This window comes from Elephantulus edwardii, unplaced genomic scaffold (genome assembly GCF_000299155.1).
Source record: "Elephantulus edwardii isolate Elephantulus edwardi_28Jun2011 unplaced genomic scaffold, EleEdw1.0 scaffold00032, whole genome shotgun sequence".
In the NCBI taxonomy this organism is placed as follows: domain Eukaryota; kingdom Metazoa; phylum Chordata; class Mammalia; order Macroscelidea; family Macroscelididae; genus Elephantulus; species Elephantulus edwardii.
Window position 1 is genome coordinate 11,076,978 of NW_006399782.1, and position 7,383 is coordinate 11,084,360.

At 37.7% G+C, this 7,383-nt stretch overlaps 1 pseudogene; it reads left to right on the forward strand.

Moving 5' to 3' along the window:
• The first annotated feature begins 1,213 nt into the window (after window positions 1-1,213).
• LOC102843619 lies at window positions 1,214-1,823 on the forward strand (annotated as a pseudogene).
• The last annotated feature ends 5,560 nt before the right edge of the window (window positions 1,824-7,383 follow it).

The window sequence follows — 7,383 nt, forward strand, 5'->3', positions numbered from 1 at the left end:
GTGGAGCAAGTTGGTGAATTCCAACTACCAACCTTTGGTTTGGCAGCACAACTCTCTACCACCAGGCCATTAGTGCTCCCATTCTTTATGAAGGAAGATGAAGTAAAGACATCCTCAGGTGAATAAATAACAAGATTCCATAGTCAGCAGACCTTCTAAAAAAGAATTACTAAAATGAGTTCATCAGATGGGAAGATGCCATAAGGGAATTTGGAACATCAAGGAAGAGAAGCTCATTACCCTGAAATCAAAACCAGACAGACAAGGATAAGACTAGAAAATAAACGTGTGCCTCATTTCTTTTAAGTTGGAACCAACTCACTTCTGGTGTTCAAGCAGGTTTAAAGAGACTGTAAATTGCACCAGAGGACGCTGTCCATCTCCTCCTCTAAAGCAGCTTGTGTATTTGAATCACCTGTCTTTGGTTGACAGAGCAACTCTCTACAAACTAGACCAAGCTATAGACCGATATTATTATTCATAAACACAAAAATTCCAACAACTATTAATAAAAGCTAATGAACCTTTAGGGTGTGCAGACGCCGGAGTCCCTCACCTTCTCTCCTCTTTCCCCACCTCTTTGCTTTAGGCAGGCCCAGCCGGAAGCGAAGATGAAGATGCTGCTTCTGTGGAGTTGGTGATCGGCTGGTGCATTTTCGGGCTCTTACTACTGGCTGTTTTGGTGTTCTGCTGGATATACGTTCGTAAATATCAGAGCCAGCAGGAAAGTGAAGTTGTCTCCACCATAACAGCAATTTTTTTCTCTGAAGACTGCTCATCAGCACTTCTACCAGTGGTTGTTTTTTTTTTTTGTTTCTTACATGAAAAATCAAAATGACACATTTAAGGATTGGGCCAATGCTAATGTCAGTAGACATATAGAGGACACTGTATTATATGGCCACTACATTCTGTATTCTCTTATATTGTTCTGAGTGTTCTGGATTCCCTTTGTCTACATCTATTATGAAGAAAAAGATGATGATGATAGTAATAAATGCACTCAAATTTAAAAAGCACTCATGAACATTGTGGAATTTGCTCTGATCTGTGAACTTCTTCCTATAGTTGGTGCTTTTGTTCCATCGAGTGTTTCCAGTAACAAAAATGCTACAGAGTGAGAAAAAAAGTGAAATTCTTGTTTGAAGAACTTGGAAGTAGTCATGGATTAGCTGCTTTACCTTTTTCCATTAGTTCTTTCACCTTGATTGTAATGTTGGCAGCTATAATTTACACAGTATATGGCATGTCAACATTACCTTTGAATCTGATAAAAGGTACTAGAAGTGCTGCTTACGAACTTTTAGAAAACACTGGAGACAGTGAAGAAGTAGAGCAACACATTCAAACAGTTAAATAAAAAACAAAGATGGCCGAACTTGGCCAGCAAGGGATAAATGGCCTTAAAACAATTTGAAGAAAGGTTATGAACATTTAAGAAAAGAGAGAGACACTTAGAATTCATTGAAAACAGCTGGCATACAAAATTTTGTGGTGCTCTGCATTCCCTGAAGACCATTTGGGGAATATTTTTCATCTTGGTTGCATTGCTCTTTGTATTTTCTCTCTTCCTGTCAAATTTGGATAAAGCTCTCCATTCAGCTGGAATAGATTCTGGTTTTATAATTTTTGAAACTAACTTGAGAAATCCACTAAATATGCTTTTACCTGTTCTACAAACAGTTTTCTCTCTTGATTATATTCTTATAACAATTATTCAGTGGTGGAAATTCGGAATATAGGTATATGATTCTTTTGGATTAGATTACATAAGATCAGAAGAGAAAGAACCAGACCCCAAGCACTCTTGTTTCTCTGCATGATACTTCTGTTTATTGTCTTTTGCACAAGCTACAGGATATATAGTCTCGCTCCCCAGTATGTTATGTGTGGAAGCCAAAATTATTTAATAGAGAACAGTACCAGTTATGATGAACATAAAGGCAATTCCACCATTTCTGTGCCAAAGAGATGGGATGCTGATGCTCAGAAGATCATTGTACAGTAACCTGGACATATCTATTCCTTCACAAACTCTGGTTCTTTAGTACTGCAAAATACTTTGGAAACTGGGCCTTTCTTGGGTTCTTCTTGATTGGATTAATCGTATCTTGTTGTAAAGGGAAAAAATCAGTCCTTGAAGGAGACGTTGAAGATGATTCAGACCTAAGTGATGATGAGCCCTCTGCCTATTCTGGTTGACAGTGTTCTGTCTTATCACTGACTGAATTCCCCACAGGCATTTTAAAGTGTTACATTAACATTAAGATGAGCTAATTAGCTTTCATCAAAAAATGGGAGCATGGCTGTTAAAAGAACTATATTTTTTATGTTTTCTGAAATAAATTACATTGTATCATAGATTCACATTTAAATTACTAAAATTCCATGTAAATAAAAAATGGCTGGCTTTGTGAAGAAATGTTTGTGGAAAATTTCTTTCTGTATTGTAAAATAGTGTCAAACTGATTAACATCTTCCAGATTAAAAAAAAAACACATGAAAGGAATAATACACTACAATCAATGGAGTTTATTCTGGTAATGCAATGCTGGTTTAATATTTGAAAAGAAATGAAAATAATTCACTACATTTGTCCAAAGAACAACACTGACATATCTTCAAGAAGGTGCAGCCAGAGTGCTCCTTGGAGGCAAAAGTGATAAAGCTCCATCTCAAATATTTTGAGTATGTTGCTAGGAGAAGCTATTTCTTGGAGAATTACATCATGCTTAGAAAGGTGGAAGGACAGAGAAGGAGAAAACACAATGACTGCAGCAATAGCCTCGAGCATGTCAGAGATTGTGAGGATGGCACAGGAAACAGATCATATGATCACCATGAGTCGTATTCAACTTGACAGTTGTTGTTGTTATGTGCCGTAGAGTCATTTGTGACTCATAGCGACCCTATGCACAACAGCCCTAAACCCTGCTCTATCCTGTGCCAATCGCACTGCCTCCGACACACCCATCCTAATTACCCCAGTCACCGAATCAATCCATCTCATAGAGGGTCTTCCCCTCCTGCGCCTTCCCTCCACCCTACCAAGCATGATGTCCCTCTCCAAGGACCGGTCCCTCCTGACAACATGTCCAAAGTATGTCAGACCAAGCCCCAGAATCCTTGCCTCCAAGGAGTAGCCTGGTTTAACCCTTTCCAGGATGAATCTGTTTGTTTTCTTGGCAGTCCATGGTACATTCAATACTCTTCTCCAGCACCACAGCTCAAAGTACTTGACAGTACTTGACAGTACCTAACAATAATAACAACTATCTTAACAGTATAGAAGAAGAAATTCCTATGATCATATTAATTAATACTGGAAATGCTGACAATATTCAATATGTGTTAATGATAAAAAATGTCATAAAATTACATTTAGGAGGAAACTTCCACAACATATAAAAAGGGATATGTACAAGGATAGTTACAATAGCATAGTGGTAGAGCCCAGATTGGAAGTCAGTTGAAATGAGGAAAAACAGTAACAAACATTGTTTAATAATTGAAACATGGAATGTATGTAGCTTGACTTTTGGAAAACTGTAAACTGTTGAAAATGAAATTAAATGAATGAACATCAACATACTAGGCACTAGTGAGATGAGGTGGACCACCTTTGGCCACTTTGAATCAGATAATCATATGGTATACTATGCTGGGAATAAAATCAGAAGAAGAATGATATTGCTTTCATAGTAAAAAAATCCATTTCAAGTTCTATTTTTAAATATTGTGAGTGATGGGATAATAGCTATAAGCATAGACAGCAGATCCATTAACATGACTATTATTCAAAAGACACTCCTATAATCTGGGGTCAAAGAGGGGAAAATTGAGAATTTTTTACTAAATCTTGCAGTCTGAAATTGACCAAACAGGAAATCAAGATGTGCTAGTGATAATTGGTGACTGGAATGCAAAAGTGGGAAACAGTGAAGAAGGAATAGCAGTTGGAAGATATGTGCTTGGTGGCAGAAATAAGGCGGGAATGCTGGCTTTGGCTTTTTATATAGTAAATATATAAAATTGGAACGATACAGTTGGCTGCTGCACAAGGATGACATGCTAATTCAAGAAGCTTCCATATTAAAAAATAAAAAAGAAAGAATTAAGGCTGGAAGTAGAATGACTGGCTTTTGTATTTATAAGGATTTATTCGTTGCAAATACCTTTTGAAAAAGACACAAATGATGACTTTACACTTGGTTCTCATGTGATGGACTGCATAAGTATCAGATTAACTACATTTATGGAAGAAACCATTGGAGAAGTTCAATATCAACAGTCAGAAATAGGCCAGGGGCAGACTGTGGGTCAGATCGTCAATTACTCATATGCAAGTTCAAATTGAGGCAGAAGGAAATTAAGATAAGTCCACAGGAACCAAGATATGATCTTGAATCAATTCCAGCTGAATGTGAAAATCATCTTAAGAATAGGTTTGAGGCATTGAACATCAATGATTGAAGACTGGATAAATTGTGGGATGTTATCATCCCTGAAGAAAGAAAAAGATCAAAGCCACAATAAACATAGGTGTGTATATATCTGCCTGGGTGACAGTTATGGTTTCTTTAGGGTACATTCCCAGTAGAGGAATTGCTGGGTCAAATGGTATTTCTATTTGCAACCTTCTGAGAAAGCGCCATACAGCCTTCCATAGTGGTTGTACCATTTTCCACTTTCATCAACAGTGAATAAGGGTTCCAGTTTCTCCACAACCTCACCAGCATTTGTTGTTTGCTGTTCTCTTAAATTTTGCTATTCTGACTGGGGTGAGTTGTTTTAACTTGCATCTTTCTTAGAGCTAGGGATTTTGAACATTTCTTCTTGTATTTGTTGACCATTTGAATGTCTTCTTTGGTGAAGTGTCTGTTCATATCCTGTTCCCATTTTTCAATTGGATTGTTTACCTTTATCTTGTTGTGGTACTCGAGTATTCTATAAATTCTAGATATAAGTCCCTTATCTGACATGTCATTACCAAATACTTTTTCTCAGTCTGCGGCTTTCCTTTTTACCCTGTTGGAGAAGTTTTTGGATGTGCATAGGGATTTGATTCTTAGAAGGTCCCACTCATCTATTTTATCTTCTCCTGGTTGTAGATATTTCAGGAAGTTTGGAAGATTGTTTATGTTGTGGATTGGGACTTCTAGAGTATTTCCAAGCTTTTCTTGAATGAAGTTTATAGTCCTTGGTTTTAGTCCTAGGTCCATGATCCACTTTGAGTTGATTTTTGTGTATGGAATGAGGTGTGGATCTTGCTTGAGTTTTCTGCAGATAGTTTTTCATTTTGCCAGCACCATTTGTTAAAAAGGGTGTCATTTCCCCGCTTAACTGTTTTCATCTCCTTGTCACAAAAGGACAAATACTGTATAGTGCCACTGTTGTAGAACAGGGACTGACATCAGGGTTGGGGTGAGACTGGGAAAAATTGGATAAATTATGTATACTGCATTGAAACAGATGAGGGAGAGAACAGTTTAAAAGCAATATATGATTAGGTTTTATGGTCATGAGAAGTGTCCAGAATGAAGGCTGCATGGTGGAGTGTACTGAGGGGGAGAGCATTGTATACCAATGAAAGAACTTTTCTTTTACTTTTCAGTAAAGGGGGGGAGGGGTGGGTAGGGAGAAAAATGCAACAGTGAATGAATGGAAATCCAAAATATCTTTAAATATTCATTAAGTTTAATAAAATAAAAAAATATTGTCAACACACACAAAAAGAAAGAAAGATGATTACAAAAACAGAGGAGAAAGAAAAAAAAATGAAATGGATGTCAGAAGAGACTCTGAAAATTGCACTGGAGCATTGAGAAGTCAAAACAAAAGGAAAACACACTGAAATAAAAGAGCTGAACAGAAGATTTCAAGGGGCACCTCAAGAGGGCAAAGCAAAGGATTATAATGGGATGTACAGAGAGCTGGAATTGGAGAATAAAAAGGGAAGAACTCACTTCACATTTCTCAAGCTGAGGGAACAGACAAAAACCAAATTTAAGCCTAGAGTCACAATATTGAAAGGCTATGGTATGTCCAGCACCACAACTCAAAGACATCAATTCTGGCCAGGAAGGACCTGTCCTTGCAGAAGGACATCATGCTCAGAAGGATGGAGGGGCAGCGCAGAAGAGGAAGACTCTGGATGAGATAGATTGATACAGTAACTGGGGTAATGGAGGTAGGTGTGTTGGAGTCAGTGAGACTGGCTCAGGACAGGGCAGACTTCAGAGCTGTTGTACATAGGGTCACTGTGAGCAGAGGTGACTTGATGGCACATAACAACATTAACATCAACAACAACAACGTGGAGGGTCAGATAAAGAGAGGAAGAACCTCAACTAGATGGATTGCAGCAATGGGTTCAAGGACGTCAGAGATGATAAGGATGACAAAGGATTTGACAGGGTTCAGATCTGTTGTTTTGTGGTTTTTTTTAAAATAAATATTTTTGTTTTAATTGTGATTTTAGCAAAGGTTTACAGAAAAGTTAGATTTTCATTTATTAATTGTTGCACATTTTACCCCTTCTCCTTCCCATCTCCCTCCCCAGTTCATTTTTTTTTTAATTTCTTCATTGTTGAAAAATTACCTCCCTCCCCCTCCTTCCCCCAGTCCTCTTTGCAATGTTCCTCTTATTCTGGGCTGTTGTATGTATAATGCTTAATCATATATTTCTTTTAAACAGTTCTTTCCTTCATCTGCTCCAATGCAATATTCATTATTTGTTCTCCTCTTTTCTTAGTTTCCTCCTACTCCCCATGTCAGTCTTCTTTTTATAAAGTGATGTTACACAATATTTGTCTTTTTGTGACTGAGATATTTCACTCAGCATAATGTCCTTAAGGGTTATCCATGTTGTGTAATATTTTATGAGTTCCTTGTTTTTCAGTGCTGCATAATATTCCATTGTGTGAATATACTATTGTTTTTTTCTGTCCATTCACTTGTTGATGGGCACTTGGGTTGCTTCCATCTCTTTGCTGTTGTGAATAATGCAGTGATAAACAAGGGTGTGGATACATCTGTTGGGGTGGCAGCTCTGGTTTCTTAAGGCTATATCCCTAGTAGTGGAACTGCTGGGTTAAATGGTATTTCTATTTCCAACTTTTTGAGAAAATTCCCTATTGCCTTCCATAGTGGTTGCACCATTTTACACTTCCACCACCAGGGAATAAGGGAAAAATATAGACTGCTTAACAAATTACATGCCATCCTTGTGCAGGGGCCATGCTAATCTTCTCTGTATCATTCCAATTTTAGTATACATGCTGCTGAAGTGAGAACCTCTATAACGTTTTCAAAACTATGACTGGTAGGAAGCAGACTGCCAGAAATGTGATCTTCCAAGCCACCTCTAAGAGATAGACCTTT